This window comes from Manis javanica, chromosome 12 (assembly GCF_040802235.1).
Source record: "Manis javanica isolate MJ-LG chromosome 12, MJ_LKY, whole genome shotgun sequence".
Lineage (NCBI taxonomy): Eukaryota > Metazoa > Chordata > Mammalia > Pholidota > Manidae > Manis > Manis javanica.
The window spans coordinates 40,825,291-40,845,929 of record NC_133167.1 but is presented as its reverse complement, the minus strand read 5'-3'; the positions used below and the strand labels follow the sequence as shown (position 1 = coordinate 40,845,929).

General features: G+C 37.8%; 1 protein-coding gene across 5 annotated transcripts in view; it reads left to right on the top strand.

Annotated features, from left to right (window-relative positions):
* SF3B1 (splicing factor 3b subunit 1) overlaps window positions 1-20,639 on the top strand; it is a 117,588-nt gene that overhangs the window by 44,351 nt on the left and 52,598 nt on the right. Inside the window, exon 1 of one of the 5 annotated variants that reach the window (XM_073218506.1) lies at window positions 124-259. The exons of the other annotated variants lie outside the window; for them this stretch is intronic. The gene's annotated coding sequence lies outside the window, so the exon portion shown is untranslated. Of the gene's footprint in view, window positions 1-123; window positions 260-20,639 lie in introns of those variants that run through there. 5 annotated transcript variants of the gene reach the window in all.

The following is a 20,639-nucleotide window of genomic DNA, read 5'->3' as shown; positions in this document are numbered from 1 at the left end:
CGTCCTGCAGCCAATCAGGGGAATCTCAGGGCTGGCTGGCACCACCTAGTCCCTGGCCGCCCACTTGTTGCCGCCGCGCCCCCTGGCCTCTTACGTCAAACGGACGGCAGCGGCTTACCCCTCCTCCCGCGTTGGAGCTCTTCCACCGATTCGTGGACGGTTGATGTTCTCCTGGTCGCGAGGCCCGGCACGTGAGTCCAGCCCTGGCGCGGGAGGCAGCCAGAGGTTCTGGGTGCTAGTGCTGTAACCGTGCAAACCGGTGAGTGCTCTGTGGGACCCACCCTCGCTCCTGGCTGCGAAGTCTGGCTGTCAGTCCTGCTGTTAATCATTGTCTAATACAATACCTGTTTATCCCTTGAGGTGGTTGTGAGGGCGACGTAAGGCCCAGCCCTTGGGAAGGAGACTAGGTTCTATCCGCCTCCTTGTGTGGCCAACATTTTGATTGTTTGTGTATGGCTTGGGTTTCCCTTATGCTGCAGAGAATAAACAGCTTTGCTCTCATCCAGTATTTCGGGAATCAGTCGTCTAGTTCTGGCAATTTTTCCCTTCCCTTTCTTCTCAGGTCCTTATTTAACCTTTGCATGTCATAGTTCCTTGTCAGTTGTCAAGTGAGGATAGCAGTATTACCTACCACATGCAGTTTCTAGTAAATTAGATAGTAGATTAAATGGAGTCAACAAATATTCGGCACTTACTGTTTGTTTTTTTAGGCCCTGGATAAGTGAACAAACGTCTTTACCACCATAGAGCGTATATTCCATGGACGGAGATCAGTCAGTATATAAATACAATGGCAGATAATCACATGCTGTGAAAATATTTTATATACCACAGAGGTGGGCCTCTGAGGGGGTGATCAAAGACCCAATGAACAAAGGCCTGAATGAAGTAAGGAAGTGAACAATTGAATGTTTGGGAGGAAAGTAACTTCAGGTGGAGTGAACAGGTGCAAAGACCCCAGACAGTAACAGTCTTGTGTTGTTTTGTGAAGAGCAAGGGCTTTGGATCACAGCGACTGAGGAGGAGAGTGGTAGGAAATGAGATCAGAGATAGTGAGGGCTTTATCACAGTGCCTCGGAGGCCACTGTATCAAATTTTGGATTTTACTCTAAGTGAAGGGGAAACATTCAAAGTTGAGGGCAGAATAGTGACTTGATCTGATTTACATTTACAGAAATAAATCAGCTGCTGTGTGTATGTATGATTTTTTTTCTACTCTTCCTTTGTTCATTGCAGTTATCACTTAATTGATGTTTTGTAAAGTGAGTTGAAATCACCAGCTACAAAGTTTGTCAAACACTTCAGTACAATACAGGATGTACTTGTTGACTTAGGTGGTTCTGTAGCTGCATCTAAACAATTCTATATCAGATTAACTCCATATACACAATTCCTGATCTTTTTGCCTTAAATCTTAAATATTTCTAGTAATGTCTTCCTTGAAAACACTTTATATTATTATTCCTGCTAAAAAAACTAGTGGTTACCAGTTAACTACAAAATATAAGCATTACACTGCTACCCCTACTAAGTTCTATTTCAAACTACTGGTATTGTTAACTAGAAAGTCTGTTAAACATATTTTTCAGAACAATATATGACTTATGTACTTAATATGCTGCCTTCTTCTATTTAGGGCAAATAAAGGAATCTTCCTAATAGACAATAGTGTATCAATTGACTTCTCAGCAAAGGAAATAATAATATGTCATATGCTTAAAAGTAATAATAAACTCTGTTTCAGTTTCAGTAAATAACAGTGCTTCTATAAACTGGGATTTTAAAGCCTATGTCAACAAACTAGAGAAACTAGTTCTAAAATTCATATAGAACAACAAAAAACCCTGAATAGCCAAAGAAGGAAGAATAAAGCTGGGAGGATTATGCTCCCTGACTTCAAGCTCTACTACAAAACCACAGTAATCAAGACAATTTGGTACTGGCACAAGATCAGACACATAGACCAATGGAACAGACTAGAGAGCCCAGATATAAAGCTAAGCATATATTATCAATTAATATACAATAAAGGAGCTATGGATATACAATGGTGAAATGACAACTTCTTCAACAACTGGTGTTGGCAAAACTGGACAGCTACATGAAAGAGAATGAAACTGGATTATTGTCTATCCCCATACACAAAAGTAAACTCAAAATGGATCAAACACTTGAATGTAAGTCATGAAACCATAAAACTCTTAGAAGACAACATAGACAAAAATCTCGTGAATATAAACATGAGCAACTTCTTCCTGAACGCATCTCCTCGAGAAAGGGAAACAAAAGCAAATATGAACACGTGGGACTACATCAAACTAAAAAGCTTCTGTACAGCAAATGACACCATCTACAGAACAAAAAGGCATCCTACAGTATGGGAGAATATATTTGTAAATGACATGTCCAACAAGGGGTTAACATCCCAAATATATAAAGAATTCACATGCCTCAACATCCAAAAAGCAAATAATCTGATTAAAATATGGGTAGAGGAAAGATGGCAGCATGAGAGGTGAGACAGGCTTCCTTCTAAAAACACATATAATACAAAAATATAAATAATACAACTAATCCTGAAAGAGCAACAGTAAAGAGGACTGTGCCAGATTGCATACACCTGGAGAAAAGAGCAGACCTCATGGAACAGGGTAATGTACCAAAGCTGTGGCCTGGGGGAACCCAAGCCCTTCCCCTACCCCAGCTCACCATTGCAGGGAAGAAAAATGGAGCCTGGAGGGAGTGGAGGCCTGGGACTACTGAATACCTAACTCCAGAGATCTGCTCTGGGAGCACAAGCCTACATTTCATGATGCTTGCATGGTACTCTCATGATTAGGGAGTTGGAAAGCTAAGGCAGAATTCCTGGAGAGACTGAGATTCCAGCTGCTTGTGGAAAGCAGGAATCCATATCTGGCTGCTCTTGGACAAAAGAAAGGCAGGCAGTCTGGGAGACTTCCTAACAAGGAAGCCCTTAGCAAGAGGGCTGCTAAAGGGGCAAGGATTTCACAGAGCTTACTGCTCAGGAGAAAGGACAGGTAGACAAAATTGTCTGTGTGCACTCTGTCCAGCAGGTTGGGAGCTTTCACAATCTTCAGGTGCTCCAGCTCTCTGACTGGCTACACAGCTCTAAGGACCCCCTCCGTGATATGCAGCCTACTGTACCTTTCTCCCGGCCAGCCCCACCTGGCTCGCAAACTGGCAAACTCTACCTTGGTGTTAGGCCAGCCAGAGGGAAGATCTCTATACAGCAACTACAAACGCAAAGCATAGAGGCCTATACCTGTGTGCTCAGCCCACTGGTTCAGGCAATGGAGACAGGCACAGCAGCCGGGAAGCAGGGAACAGCTCTTTCCTCCCCCCAGGCACCAGTACCACTCACCTGTGACCCCTGACATTGCTTCAAGGGCTGAGCAGCCTCAGAGAGTAGAGCTTCTGGACACTAAAGGATGCCATATACAAATATGAAGTGCCAAAGGAACCTGGTTCAAAGTAAAATTATTAATACAACTTCTGAGAAAGATGTAAATGACATGGACCTCATGAGTCTTCCTGAAAGGGAGTTCAAAATAAAAATCATTAACATGCTCATGGATGTATGGAAAGATATTCAAGAACTCAGGAATGAATTCTGGTCAGAGATCTAATCATTAAACAGCATGATGGAGGGTTAAAAGCAGATTAGATAAATGAAATAGAAACTAGAGAAGAGGAATACAAAGAGCTGAGGCACAGAGAGAAAAAAGGATCCCTAAAAATGAAAGAATATTGAGAGAACTGTGTGACCAATCCAAACAGAACAATATTTACATTATAGGGGTATGAGAAGAAGAAGAGAGAGAAAGGGATAGAAAGTGTCTTTCAGGAGGTAATTGCTGAAAACTTCCCCAATCTGGGGAAAAAGATAGTCTTTCAGGCCATGGAGGTACACAGATCTGCCAACACAAGGGACCCAAGGAAGACAACACCAAGACATACGATTATTGAAATGGAAAAAGATCAAGGATAAGGACAGATGATTAAAAGCACCCAGAGAGAGAAATAAGATTACATACAGAGGAAAGCCCATCAGGCTATCATCAGACTTCTCAGCAGAAACCATACAGGCCAGAAAGGACTGGCATGATGTATTTAATGCAGTGAAGCAGAAGGGCCTCGAACCAAGATTACTTTATCCAGCAAAATTATCATTTAAATTTTAAGGAGGGATTAAACAATTTCCAGATAAGCAAAAGCTGAGAGAGTTTACCTCCCACAAACCATCTCTACAGTGTATTTTGGGGGGACTGCTATAGATGGAAGTGTTCCTAAGGTCTAATAGCTGTCACCATGTCACCAGGGGTAATAAAACCACCATAAAGAAAGTAGAACAGCTAATTACTAAGCAAATGCAAAATTAAGTATCCCCAAAGTCAATCAAGGGATAGACAAACAGTACAGAATATGATACTTTATATATAAAGAATGGAGGAGGTAGAAAAGAACCTTTAGCTTGTGTTTGTAATAGCATATTAAGTGAGTTAAGTTAGACTCTTGGGTAGTAAGGAAGTTAACCTTGAACTTTTGGTAATCACAAATCTAAAGCCGGCAATGGCAATAAGTACATACCTATCGAAAATCACCCTAAATGTATGTGGACTGAATGCACCAATCAAAAGACATAGAGTCACTAAATGGATAAAAAAACAAGACCTATCTATATGCTGCCTACAAGAGACTCATTTTAAACCCAAAGATATATACACACTGAAAGTGAAGGGATGGAAAAAGATATTTCATGCAACTAATAGGGAGATAAAAGCAGGAGTTGCAGTACTTGTATCAGACAAAATAGACTTCAAAACAAAGGAAGTCACAAAGGACAAAGAATGACATTAAATAATGATAAAAGGGTCAAACCAACAAGAAGATATAACCATAATAAATATCTATGCACCCAGTTAGGGATGGCAGCATGAGAGGTGAGAAAGAGGCTCCTCCTGGAGCATATAGTATGAAAATATGATTAGTGCAACTGACACTGAGAGAGCAACAGGGAGGAGAACTGCACTGGAGTGCATACACCCAGAAAGAGGAGCAGACCTCATGAAACAGGATAACGTACCAAAGCTGTGGCCTGGTGGGACCCGAGCCCCTCCCTCACCCCAGCTCTCCAATGGGAGGTAGAGAAACTGAGCAGGGAGGGAGTGGAAGTCTTGAACTGCTGAATACCTAGCTCTGGAGATCTGCTCTGGGAGCAGAAACCTACACTTCATGGTGCTTTCATCATACTCTTGTGATTACGGGTTTGGAAAGCTGGTACAGGCAGAGTTCCTGGGGAGACTGGGATTCCGGTCTCTTGTGGAAAGTAGGGATCCATATCCACTGCTCTGGGACAAAAGCTTATACCTGAGTGCTCGGTTCACTGGTTCAAGAACTGGAGGCAGGTATAGCAGCCGGGAAGCAGGACTCTTTCTTACCCCCAGGCACCAATACCACTCCCCTGCGACTCCTGGCATTGCTTCAGGGGTTGGGCAGCTCCAGAGAGTGGAGCATCTGGACACTGGAGGGTGCCATATTCAGATATGAAATTCCAAAGGAACTTGGTCCAGAGTAAAATTATGAAAACAACTCCCAAGAAAGATTTAAATGACATGGACCTTGTGACACTTCCTGGGAGGGAGTTCAAAGTGAGAATCATTAACATGCTGGTGGAGGTGTGGGGAGATATATGGGAACTTGGGAATGAGTTCCGGTTGGAGATCCAGTTGTTGGGGGACACAATGGAGGGTATTAAAAGTGGGTTGGATACGGTGGAGGGGACGATAAATAAAATAGAAACCGCATAAGAGGGATACAGAGAAGCTGAGGCACAGAGAGAAAAAGGGATCTCTAGGAATGAAAGACTATTGGGAGAACTGGGTGACCAGTCCGAGTGGAGCAATGTTCGCATTGTAGGGATGAAGAGAAAGGGAAGAAGAGAGAGAGAAAGGGATGGAAAGCATCTTTGAGGGGGTGATTGCTGAAGACTTTACCAGTCTGATGAAGAAGATAGTCTCTCGGGCCATGGAGGTGCACAGATCTCCCAACACCAGGGATCCAGAGAGGAAACCACCAAGACATATGGAAATTAAAATGGCAAAGATCAAGGATAAGGACAGACTATTAAAAGCAGCCAGAGAAAAATAAGATCACATACAAAGGAAGCCCATCAGGCTAACATCAGACTTCTCAGCAGAAACCTTACAGGCCAGAAGGGAGTGGCATGATGTATTTAATGCAATGAAGCAGAAGGGCCTGGAACCAAGAAAGATTACTTTATGCGGCAAGATTATCATTTAAATTTGAAGGAGGGATTAAACAATTTCCAGATAAGCAAAAGCTGAGAGAATTCACTTCCCACAAACCATCTCTACAGTCTATTTTGGAGGGACTGCTATAGGTGAAGTGTTCCTAAGGTTTAATAGCTGTCACCAGCGGTAATAAAAATACACTAAAGAAAGTAGAACAGCTGATTACTAAGCAAATGCAAAATTAAATTAAGTATCCCCAAAGTCAATCAAGGGATAGACAAACAGTACAGAATATGATTCTTCATATATAAAGAATGGAGGAAGAAGAAAAAGGAAAAGAAATAGAAAAGAACCTTTAGGTCATGTTTGTAATAGCATATTAAGTGAGTTATGTTAGACTCTTAGATAGTAAGGCAGTTAACCTTGAACCTTTGGTAACCACAAATCTAAAGTCTGTGATGGCAGTAAGTATATACCCATCGATAATCACCCTAAATGTAAATGGACTGAATGCACCAATCAAAAGACAGGGAGTCACTGAATGGATAAAAAAAACAAGACCCATCTATATGCTCCCTACAAGAGACTCACTTTAAACCCAAAGACATACACAGACTAAAAGTGAAGGGATGGAAAAAGATATTTCATGCAACTAATAGAAAAAGCAGGAGTTGCAGTACTTGTATCAGACAAAATAGACTTCAAAACAAAGGAAGTCACAAGAGACAAAGAAGGACATTACATAATGATAAAGGGGTCATTCCAACAAGAAGATATAACCTTTATAAATATCTATGCACCCAACACAGGAGCCCCTACATATGTGAAACAAATACTAACTGAAATAAAAGGGGAAATAGAATGCAATGCATTCATTCTAGGAGACTTCAACACACCACTCACTCTGCGGGACAGATCAACCTGACAGAAAATAAGTAAGGAGACAGAGGCACTGAACAACACATTAGAACAGATGGACCTAACAGACATCTACAGAACTCTACACCCAAAAGCAGCAGAATACACATTGTTCTCAAGTGAACATGGAACATTTTCAAGAATAGATCATATACTAAAATGCAAAAAGAGGCTCAGTAAATTCTAAAAGATTGAAATTGTACCAACTAGTTTCTCAGACCATAAAGGTATGAAACCAGAAACAAATTATGCAAAGAAAATGAAAAATCCCACAAACACATGGAGGCTTCACAACATGCTCCTAAATAACCAATGGATCAATGACCAAATAAAAACAGAGATCAAGGCAATATATGGAGACAAATGACAACAACAATTCAACACCACAAAATCTGTGGGACACAGCCAAGGCTGTGCTAAGAGGAAAGTATATTGCCATACAGGCCTACCTCAGGAAAGAAGAACAATCCCATATAAGCAGTCTAAACTCACAATTAATGAAACTAGAAAAAGAAGAACAAATGAGGCCCAAAGTCAGTAGAAGGAGGGACATAATAAAGATTAGAGCAGAAATAAATAAAATCGAGAAGAATAAAACAATAGAAAGAATCAATGAAATCAAGAGCTGGTTCTTTGAGAAAATAAACAAAATACATAAACCCCTAGCCAGACTTACCAAGAAAAAAAGAGAGTCTACTCACATAAACAGAATCAGAAATGAGAAAGGAAAAATCACTACAGACAACACAGAAATATAAAAAATTATTAGAGAATACTATGAAAAATTACATGCTACGAAACTGGGTGACCTAGAAGAAATGGACAACTTTCCAGAAAAATACAACCTTACAAGGCTGACCCAGAAAGAAACAGAAAATCTGAACAGACCAATTACCAGAAATAAAATTGAACTGGTAATCAAAAACCTACCTAAGAAGAAAACACCTAGATCAGATGGCATCACCGCTGAATTTTATCAAACATTTAGTGAAGACCTAATACCCATCCTCCTTAAAGTTTTCCAAAGGGTAGAAGAAGAGGGAATACTTAAAAACTCATTCTATGAGGCCAGCATCACTCTAATACCAAAACCAGGCAAAGACACCACAAAAAACAGAAAATTACAGACCAATATCCCTGATGAACATACATGCAAAAATTCTCAACAAAATATTAGCAAACCGAATTCAAAAATACATCAAAAAGATCATCCATCATGATCAAGTAGGATCAGTGATGCAAGGGTGGTACAACATTCAAAAATCCATCAACATCATCCACGACATCAACAAAAAGGACAAAAACCATATAATCATCTCCATAGATGCTGAAAAAGCATTTGACAAAATTCAACATCCATTCATGATAAAACAGGTATAGAGGACAAGTACCTCAACATAATAAGGGCCATGTATGACAAACCCACAGCCAACATCATACCTAACAGTGAGAATCTGAAAGCTTTTCCTTTAATGTCGGGAACAAGACAAGGATGCCCCCTCTCTCCCCACTTCTATTCAACATAGTAGTGGAGGTCCTAGCCACGGCAATCAGACAACACAAAGAAATAAAAGGCATCCAGATTGGCAAGGAAGAAGTTAAACTGTCCCTGTTTGCAGGTGACATGATATTGTACATAAAAACCCTAAAGAATCCAGTCCAAAATTACTAGATCTAATATCTGAATTCAGCAAAGTTGCAGGATACAAAATTAATACGCAGAAATCCATGGCATTCCTATACACTAACAATGAACTAGCAGAGAGAGAAATCAGGAAAACAATTCCATTCACAGTTGCATCAAAAAGAATGAAATACTTAGGAATAAACCTAACCAAGGAAGTGAAAGACCTAAACTCTGAAAACTACAAGACACTCATGAGAGAAATTAAAAAACATACCAATAAAAGGAAACACATCCCATGCTCATGGATAGGAAGAATTAATATCCTGCCTAAAGTAATGTACAGATTCAATGCATTTCCTATCAAAATACCAACAGCATTCTTCAATGAACTAGAGAAAATCATTCTAAAATTCATATGGAACCAGAAAAGACCCTGAATAGCCAAAGCAATCCTGAGAAGGAAGAGTAAAGCTGGGGGGATTATGCTTCCCAACTTTAAGCTCTACTGCAAAGCCACAGTAATCAGGACAATTTGGTACTGGCACAAGAACAGATCCATAGACCAATGGAGCGGACTAGAGAGCCCTGATATAAACCCAACCATATATGGTCAGTTAATATATGATAAAGGAGCCATGGACATACAATGGGGAAATGACAGCCTCTTCAACAGCTGGTGTTCATAAAACTGTACAGCTACATGCAAGAGCATAAAACTGGATTATTGTTTAACTCCATACACAAAAGTAAACTCGAAATGGATCAAAGACCTGAATGTAAGTCATGAAACCATAAAACTCTTAGAAGACAATATAGGGAAAAATCTGAATATAAGCATGAGCAACTTCTTCCTGAATGCATCTCCTTGAGCAAGGGAAACTAAAGCAAAAATGAACTTATGGGACTACATCAAACTAAAAAGTTTCTGTGTGGTAAAGAACCCTATCAACAGAACAAAAGGTGTCCTTCAGTATGGGAGAATATATTTGTAAATGACATATCCAACAAGGGGTTAACATCCAAAATATATAAAGAACTTACATGCCTCAACACCCAAAAAGTAAAGAACCCAATTAAAAAATGGGCAGAGTATATGAAGAGACAGTTCTCCAAAGATGAAAGTCAGATGGCCCACAGACACATGGAAAGATGCTCCACATCACTAATTATCAGGGAAATTCAGATTAAAACCACAGTGAGATATGGCCAGCATCGAAAAGACTAAGAACAACAAATGCTGATGAGGATGAGGAGAAAGGGGAACCCTCCTACACCCCTGGTGGGAATGTAAATTAGTTCAATCATTGTGGAAAGCAATATGGAGGCTCCTCAAAAAACTCAAAATAGAAATACCATTCAATCCGGGAATTCCACTCCTTGGAATTTACCCAAAGAATACAGCTTCTCAGATTCAAAAAGACATGTGCACCCCTGTGTTTATCATAGCACTTTTTACAATTGCCAAGATATGGAAGCAACCTAAATGTCCATCAGTAGATGAATGGATAAAGAAGATGTGATACATATACACAATGGAATACTATTCAGCCATAAGAAAGAAACATATCCTGCCATTTGCAACAACATGGGTGAGCTGTACGACATTATGCTCAGTGAAATTAGCCAGGCGGGAAAAGACAAGTGCCAAATGATTTCCCTCATTTGTGGAGTATAACAATGAAGCACAACTGAAGGAACAAAATAGCAGCAGACTCAGAGACTCCAAAAATGAATTAGCGCTTAGGAAAGAAGAGGGGTGTGGAAGGAGGTGGGGATGGAGGGAGAAGGGGATTGTGGGGTATTATGTTTAGTACACATGGTGTGGGGGTTCACGGGGAAAACAGTGTAGCACAGAGAAGGCAAATAGTGAATCTGTGGTATCTTACTACACTGATGGACAGTGACTGCATTGAGGTATGGGTGGGGACTTGGTAATATTGGTAAATGTAGTAAGCACCTTGTTATTTCATGTGAAACCTTCATAAGAGTGTATATCAATAATACCTTAAGTAAAAAATGGGCAGAGGATATGAACAGACAATTCTCCAAAGAAGAAATTCTGATGTCCAAAGGGCACATGAAAAGATGCTCCACATCACTAATTATCAGAAAAATGCAAATAAAAACCACAATGTGGTGTCACCTCAAACCGGTTAGGATGGCCAGTGTCAAAAAGACTAAGAACAACAAATGCTGGTGAGGATGTGGAGAAAGGGGTACTCTCCTACACTGCTGGTGGAAATGTAAGCTAGTTCAACTATTGTGGAAAGCAATATGGAGGTTTCTCAAAAAACTAAAAATGGAAATACCATTTGACCCGGGAATTCTACTCCTAGAAATTTACCCAAAGAAAACAAGATCGCAGATCCAAAAAGACATATGCTCCCCTATGTTTATTGCAGCACTATTTACAATAGCGAAGATATGGAAGCCACCTAAGTGTCCATCAGTAGATAAATGGATAAAGAAGATGTGGTACATAGACACAGTGGAATACTATTCAGCCATAAGAAAGAAACAAATCCTACCATTTGCAAGAACATGGATGGAGCTGGAGGATATTATGCTCAGTGAAATAAGCCAGGCAGAGAAAGATAAGTGCCAAATGATTTTCCTCATTTGTGGAGTATAACAACGAAGGAAAACTGAAGGAACAAAACAGCAACAGACTCACAGACTCCAAGAAGGGATTAGCGGTTATCAAAGGGGAGGGGTGGGAAGGGCATGTGGGTAGGGAGGGAGAAGGGGATTCAGGGGTATTATGATTGGCACACATGGGTGGGTAATCATGGGGAAGACAGTGTAGCACAGAGAGGACAAATAGTAACTGTGGCATCCTACTATACTGATGGACAGTGACTGCAATGGGGTATGGGTGAACACGATAATATTGGTGATTGTAGTAACCGCATTGTTTTTTCATGTGAAACCTTCATAAGAGTGTTTATCAATACCTTAATAAAAAATAAATTCTCTGTCTATGCAATATGAAGAAATAGGTAGTAAATTAAAACTTAGCAGATATCTTTCCGAGGCAGCGTCTTAGAGTCTGAACCAGTTATGCTGTCAAAAATATGTTTTGACACACCACCACATATTAGAAATTCCTTTTAAAATAATCAAATAAATTTGGCCAAGTCTTTAGGTTTACCACTTTACACAGCGAAAAGAAGAACATGTTATTTGACACCAAGGGGATACAATCTGCCAAATACAGAATATGGTAAATTCTATAGGACAAATGACTAAATTTCTTAAACAAATTTTAAATAAATAATGAGAAAGTGGGACCCTGTTGTACATATAAAAGAGGCATTATTTGGATTTTGCTTGGAACAAACTAAATATAAAATGACATGTAAAAGACTGGGAAATTCTACTGACATCTCTACTTTTTGAAAGAGATTTATTGTGAAATTTTTATAGGTGAAATAATGGTGTCTGTGATTTGCTTTAAAATAATCCAGTTGGGGTGGAGGAATAGATTTTATAGGTGAAATAATGGTGTCTGTGATTTGCTTTAAAATAATCCAGTTGGGGTGGAGGAATAGATTTATACTGTCAAAAATATGTTTTGACACACCACCACATATTAGAAATTCCTTTTAAAAAAATCAAATTTTTTATTTGATTATCAACAAAATTACTTGTTGATAATTTTTGAACTAAGTTATCGGAATATGGGGATTTTATAATAGTATTATGTCTAATTTTTATAGATGTTTGAAATCTATAAGAAAGCCATTATATATGTGTATATATATATATATATATATATATACAACTTATGTCTTTACATTTCATCTTTCCAAATGAAGTCTTCCTGATTGACTTCCATCTACAATCATACTTTGACGTTTTCCTCACTTCAGAACGTCAGGTATAGACTAAACAGAACCAGAAAGGTTTCAGGTAAATAGAGGTGGCTATGACTTTGTGTTAGTAGTGTTTTTAATCAATCCTCCAGTCAAAACAAATATGGTGTGAATTTTAACCACAGAACAAGACCTTTTCCTAAACACACTTACATTTTTTTCCTGAAATAAAGCAAGTTTCTAAAGTTAACATAACCTCATTACTGGCACCTTTTTTGCTCAATAAAATAGTCTTCCCAGCATGTTCAATGGTTTCCTATAGGGATTAATATTGTGAAATGATTGGTTGAAAGAACACCTTCCTTGGCTGAATCAGGAACTGATTTATAAGAGATTGGTGCTGCTACAGGTGTTAGTTTCTGATAAAAACCAAACTATCAAAGGGGATTAATCAGACAGTTTACCTTTATTGACCGGCTATGTCAGTCAGGAAAATTACATGTTATTTTAAACAAAATTTGATATAAGGATGTTAAATAGGGATTGGAGAACTACAGCGACAAAAAAGGGACACAGATAAAAAAAAGAATAGTAACTGCAAGAAGTAGGCACCACCTCCATATCCCCAAGACCACCTGTAGGTTCCATGATTTGCTGAGAGGACTCACAAGACTTGAAATATAGTTGTACTCAGTTATGATTTATTACAGCAAAAGGATACAAAGCAAATTCAGAAAAGGCAAAGGAGCATTGTAGGATGTCTAAGGAAAACAGGTACAAACTTCCAACTGTCCTTTCCCAGTGAACTTGTAGAGTCACACAGGACATGCTTAATTCTTCTAACAAGTTCTGACAACATATGTGAAATGCTGCCAACCAGATAATCTCATTAGAGAATCAGTGCCAGATCACATAAGCACCCTTTATTTGGCATGCACCCACATTCCAGGCTCCACAAGGAAAGCTGATGTTCAACATAAAACATATTGCTTGCACAGTTTAGGCACAGTTAGGCACAGTGAGATAGTCTCTGTGAATGGTGGGAACTCACATGAAACCCCAAATGCCAGCCAAGGGCCAACTTTATAAGCAGGTCTTTGAAAGGATACCAGGGCAGACCTCTTCTGCACATGCCTCTAGGGCTGGGGGACCAAGGAAGAAGTTGGGGTTATTAGAACTTAGAAAATTGGTGGAGGGGTCCTGATGCTGAAGCCTAGATCTCTGAGAAGAAGGACACTGCTTGGCTGGTGCTAGTGCTTAAGCAGTGTGGAGGAGACATACCCACTATTCCCAGAAAAAAACAGTGAGGATGCAGATCTTGAGGAGGAAGCGCTGGTTCATATTGGTGCATGTGAGGTGGTACAGTGAGACCTTGATTCAATCCTTTAGCACATATTTACTAAGGCCTTTGAAAACAGGTTTAGGAATGTTAAGAAGCTTGCACAAGCTAGAAATCAGCACAGCCAGAGTGCTTTTTTATACTATATGACAACTTGAAAAATGTAGTAGCAACGTTGTAAACTTGCTAACATTGTAAACGTCTAAACTACTGGAACTTTTAAAAAAAAACAGTTCAATTAGAGTGCATCAAAACTAGAAGTTTGAGAAGTAATTCAAACTAAAAATTTGAGCAAGAAAAAAGAAGATAACTGACTACCTAGGAAGGGTCATAAAGGATGACAGCACAGTTTAGGGGCTCTTCTTGGCTTTCCAGATCCAGGAAGTTTTAGTTAAGGGCACTCAGAATTTATCAAAAATATTTACTCTTCCTGGCTGTATGCTCAGCCTCTTACCCAATCCTAGAATTTACCTTTTGCTACTCCCTGCCTCACACTGGCATCTAGCCACCTAGAACTGCCTCTAGATCGTCTATAGATGTCATGGTGTTTGTTGCCTGCATTGTCCTCTTTTCCTAGAGGTTTCTCCATCCTATTCCCATCCATTTCTCCTCTATTCCCTTTCACCTGAATAATTCCTCATTCTGTGACCTGACCCAGTGTCAATCCACCCAGGAAGTCTCACCCTAGGAATTAAATATGGCTATAGATAGCATGGTTTGGTATTTCTGTACAGTTTTAAAATACCACAAACATCTCTCCAACTACTTTAGCCAATTTGTATTGTAACTGTTTCTGTATATCTTTCTCCCAGCACTGGCCTATAAAGCAGCTGAAATACTGGGGTTTCTGTGATATTTCTATAACATATGAAGACAACAAGCAAAATATTTTATACCAGGATTACCATTTTTGAAATCTGAGACATAGTATCTATTTTCCTATCTTTTGGTGTGAAACATTATTTCTTTAGTCCTTTTGCATATAATATGGGTTTCAAGTCTTTCAGATGTTGTGTCTTTCATAAGTCCTACATTTTGTTTAGATTGCTCTTAAAAGTGCTTTTGTTATCTACATTGCTTTTTAGCAAGTTCTATTGGCACCTGGGATGTGGTTGGTTTAGGCCAAGATACCTGCTCTCACGTAAAGCTGTTACTCTTACTGTCAGCTCACTTCATTTAAACTAAGCCCATTTCCCTTTCACTCATTTTTTCCCCTTTCATTTAATTTTTGTTTTGGGTTATTTTTAATAGAAAACAAAGAAATGAATTGGAGAGTGCATTTTGTTTTCTGTTAATTGAACCATCTACCTCAAGTAACAGAAGTAGTTTCATTATTTTTGCTCCAAACAAAAACCTTTTTACTTCTCTAAGCATTTCATCATAAGCCTCAGGTCATTGAGAGTTTAGCCTTTCTTACATTATTCTTATAGATTTCTGCCACTTTTAAATCTCTTTGGCTTTTTCCCCCCACTCAAGAATATTTTATTTTACCCTTTTCCTAAGTTACTGAGTTTACAACCTGATAAACATTTTACCCAAATGTGGGAAAACTGCCTGGAGATACAAAGCACAATAAAGTAATTACATGAAAAAACACAAAAATACCCATTAAAAAGTTACTGTAGCTGGCAGTACTTAAATTGGTAATTCCCATTTTTAAAAAGATTGCATAGCTGCAAGATGATTCCTTGCTGATTAACAGTTTTATTTAAGAGACAATATATTTCATAAATTACAATTTGGTAGACAATTCTACATTTAATTAAAATATAATTATATAGCTTGATTTACTCTTTGCATTGCATTCTGTTACTGCTAAACCATTAATTTAAAAATTAAGTTAACATGTTTTATGTGAAAGTCCATTTTCTACTCGGGGGGAAAGAAATAGAAGAACTTGAGATCATGTTCTACATTCAGAGAATGTTTTACTGCTTGATTACTTTTTTTTTTATACTTGACTTCTAAGAAGTAAATTGTATGGTCTCCAATTTAAGAAGAGATGAATTCAGAAACATCATGTTGAAGAAAATAAAGAACTCCCAAACTAAAACATAAACCAAAATACTGTTTTAGGGAACTTAATTAACAGTAAATGAACTTTTAAGTTGGTTAACTCTGGCGTCTGAATACAAACTGTTTTTTTTACCTGTGTAAATAACTATTAAGGGCTTGAAGAATTTTCAGAATTCTTTGATAATTTGTGCCCTTTATATGCATATTTGATATACTGTGTTCAGTGGTACTTGTATTCTCTTAGCAGGATATTTTTTCCTGTATGAGTGAAATCAGATTTCTGGCTGAGTATGCTTGCTTGCTTTTTTTTTTTTTTTTTTTACTATGACATACATAGATGTGTGTATGTATATATATATATATTTTTTATTAAAGTGTCATTAACATACAATCTTATGTTGGTTTCATATGTACATCACAGTGGTTCAAGAGTCCCTGTGATCAACTTATGAATTCTTGCAAATTATTGTTCCCCCTCCCTTCCCCCGACCCCCTCAACCTGCACCCACCCCAAACCCTCCCCCTTGGTAACTACTAGTCACTTCTCAGTGTCTATGTGTCTACTGCATTTTTGTTCCTTCTGTTTTGCTTTGTTGTTATATTCCACAAATAAGTAAAATCATATGGTATTTGTCTTTTTCCATCTCGCTCATTTCACTGAGCGTAATACCCTCTAGATCCATCCATGTTGTTGCAAATGGCAGGATTTCTTTTCCTTTTATGGCTGAATACTATTCCATTGTATATATATATATCACATCTTCTTTATCCATTCATCTATTGAGGGACACTTAGGTTGCTTCCATATCTTGGCTATTGCAAATAGTGGGACAATAAACATAAGGATGCATATATTTTTTTCAAATCAGGGATTTTGTTTTCTTCCGGTAAATTTCTAGGAGTGGAAGTACTGGAGAAATGGTATTTTTAGTTTTTTGTGGAACCTCCATAGTGCTTTTCACAGCAGTTGCACCAATTTACATTCCCACTAATAGTGTAAGAGGGTTCCTGTTTCTCTGATTCCATCCAGCATTTGTTTCTTGTCTTTTGGAGAGTGGCCATTCTAACCGGTATGAGGTGATATCTCATTGTGGTTTTAAATTGCATTTCCCTGATGATTAGTGATGTGGAGCATCTTTTTCATGTACCTGTTGGCCATTTGTATTTCTTTGGAGAAGCATCTGTTCAGGTTCTTTACCCATTTTTTTAATCGGGTTATTTGTTTCGTGGGTGTTGAGGTATACGAGTTCTTAATATATTTTGGTTAACCCCTTATCAGATGAGTCATTTATGAATATATTCTCCCATACTGTAGGATGCCTTTTTGTTCTGTTGATAGTGTCCTTTGCTGTACAGAAGTTTTTTGTTTGGTGTGGTCCCACTTGTTCATTTTTTATTTAGATTCCCTTGCCCAAGGAGATGTATCCAGGAAAAAGTTGCTCATGCTATGTTCAAGAGATTTTTGCCTATGTTTTCTTCTAAGAGTTTCATGACATATTTTCAGGTGTTTGATCCATTTCGAGTTTACTTTTGTGTATGTAGTTAGACAATAATCCAGTTTCATTCTCTTACATGTAGCTGTCCAGATTTGCCAATAGCAGTTATTGCAGAGACTGTCTTTTCTCCATTGTATATTCATGGCTCCTGTATAGTATATTAATTGACCATATATGTGTGGCTTTATAGCTGGGCTCTCTATGCTGTTCCACTGATCTATGGGTCTATTCTTGTGCCAGTGCCAAATTGTCTTGATTACTGTGGCTTTGTAGTAGAGCTTGAAGTCGGGGAGCATAATCCCTCCAGCTTTATTCTTCCTTTGGCTATTTGGGGTGTTTTGTGGTTCCATATGAATTTTGCTAGTTCACTGAAGAATGCTGTTGGTATTTTGATAGGGATTGCATAGAATCTGTTAATTGATTTGGGCAGGATGGCCATTTTGATGATATTAATTCTTCCTACCCATGCACATAGGATAGATTTCCATTTATTGGTTGTGTTATTGGTGTCCTCTTTAATTTCTCTCATGAGTGTCTTGTAGTTTTTAAAATATAGATCTTTCATCTCCTTGGTTAAGTTTATTCCTAGGTATTTTATTCTTTTTGATGCGATTGTAAATGGAATTGTTTTTCTGATTTCTCTTTCTGTTAGTTCATTGTTAGTATATAGGAATGCAACATTTCTGTGTATTAATTTTGTATCTTGCAACTTTGATGAATTCATTTACTAGTTCTAGTAGTTTTTTGGTGGATTCTTTAAGGTTTTCTATGTATAATATCATGTCATCTGCAAATAGTGACAGTTTAATTTCTTCCTTACCAATCTGGGTGCCCTTTATCTCTTTGTGTTGTCTGATTGCCATGGCTAGGACCTCCAGTACAATTCTGAATAAAAGTGGTGAGAGTGGGTATCCTTGTCTTGTTCCCACTCTTAGAGGAAAAGCTTTCAGCTTATTGCTATTAAGTACAATGTTGGCTATGGGTTTGTCGTATATGGCCTTTCCTATGTTGAGGTAAGTATCCTCTATATCCATTTTGTTGAGTTTTTATCATGAATGGATGTTGAATTTTGTCAAATGCTTTTTCAGCATCTATTGAGTTGATCATGTGGTTTTTATCCTCCATTTTGTTAATGTGGTGAATGATATTGATTGATTTATGAATATTGTACCATCCATGCATCCCTGGAATAAATCCCACTTGGTCATCATGGATGATCTTTTTGATGTATTTTTGAATTTGGTTTGCTAATATTTTGTTGAGGATTTTTGCATCTATATTTATTAGGGATATTGGTCTGTATTTTCTTTTTTTGTGATGTCTGCCTGGTTTTGCTATTAGAGTGATGCTAACCTCACAGACTGAATTTGGAAGTATTCCCTCTTTTTCTACTTTTTGGAAAACTTTAAGGAGGATTGATATTACCTCTTCTTTAAATGTTTGGTAGAATTCAACTGTGAAGCCATCTCTACCTTGAATTTTATTTTTAGGGAGTTTTTTGATTACCAGTTCAATTTCATTGATAGTAATTGGTCTGTTCGGATTTTCTGTTTCTTCCTTGGTCAGTATTGGAAGGTTGTATTTTTCTGTGAAGTTGTCCAATTTATGGGCATATTATTTTTCATAGAATTCTCTAATAATTCTTTGTATTTCTGTAGTATCCATTTTGATTATTCCTTCTTCATTTCTGATTGTTTATGTTTGTACATTCTCTTTTTGGGGTTTATCTATTTTGTTCATTTTCTCAAAGAAGCAGCTCCTGGTTTCATTGATTTTTTTTCTTTTGTTTTATTCTTTTCAATTTTACTTCTTTCTTCTCTGGTATTTATTATGTCCCTCCTAGTACTAACTTTGGGCTTCATTTGTTCTTTTTATACTTTCTTTAATTGTGAGTTTAGACTGTTTATTTGGGATCGTTCTTGTTTCTTGAGGTAATGTCCTGTATTACTACGTACTTTCCTCTTAGAACTGCCTTTGCTGACTCTCGTAGATTTTAGGCTGTTGTGTTTTTGTTTGCATTTGTGTCCATGTATTGCTTGATTTCTGTTTTGATTTGTTCATTCATCCACTGATTATTTAGAAGCATGTTTAACCTCCATGTGTTTCTGGATTCTTTTGTTTTCTTTGTGTAATTTGTAGTTTCATACCATGGTGGGTCTGAGAAGCTGCTTGATACAATTTCAATCATTCTGAATTTATTCAGGCTCTTCTTGTGGCCTGGTATGTAATCTGTTCTGGAGAATATTAATGTGTATTTAAGAAAAATGTGTATCTTGTTGCTTTTAGATGGAGTGTTCTGTAGATATATGTTTACAATTAAAGTCCATTTGATCTAATGCATCGTTCATTGCCTCTTGTTTTCTTATTTATTTCCTGTCTGGTTGATCTATTGATGTGAGTGGTGTGTTAAAGTCTCCTAAAATGAATGTGTTGCCATCTATTTCCCCCTTTAATTCTTTTAGTATTTGTTTTACATATTTAGGTGCTCCTATGTTGGGTGCATAGCTGTTTATAATGGTTATATCCTCTTGTTGGACTGATCCCTTTATCATTATGTAATGACCTTCTTTGTCTTTACTTTCTTTGTTTTGAAATCTATTTTGTCTGATATAAGTACTGCTACTCCTGGTTTTTCTCCCTATTATTTACATGAAATACCTTTTTTCCGTCCCTTTACTTTTGGTCTGTGTATGTCTTTGGGTCTGAAATGAGTCTCTTGTAGACAGCATATAGATGGGTCTTGTTTTTTTTAATCTGTTCTGTCACTCTCTGTCTGTGGACAGATTCATTCAGTCCATTTACATTTAAGGTGATTATTGATAGGTATGTACTTATTGCCATTTTATTAATTTTTTTCTGGCTTTTTTTTTATAGCTCCTCTAGTTCCTTTTTTCCTCTCTTATACTCTTCTCTTGTAATTGATGCTTCTCTTTAGAGTTGTAATTGGATTTGTTTTCATTTAATTTTTTTGGTGTATATTTATTGTAGGCTTTAGTTTTGTGTTTACCAAGGTTCAAGGATCACTTCCTTACTATATAATAGTCTATCTTAAATTGCTGATTACTCTGTTTCAAACACAATCTCAAGGTATTTTTTCCTCCTTCCTTCTCCAACATTTTTTGTATTAGATGTCATCTGCATTTTTTGTGTACTCCT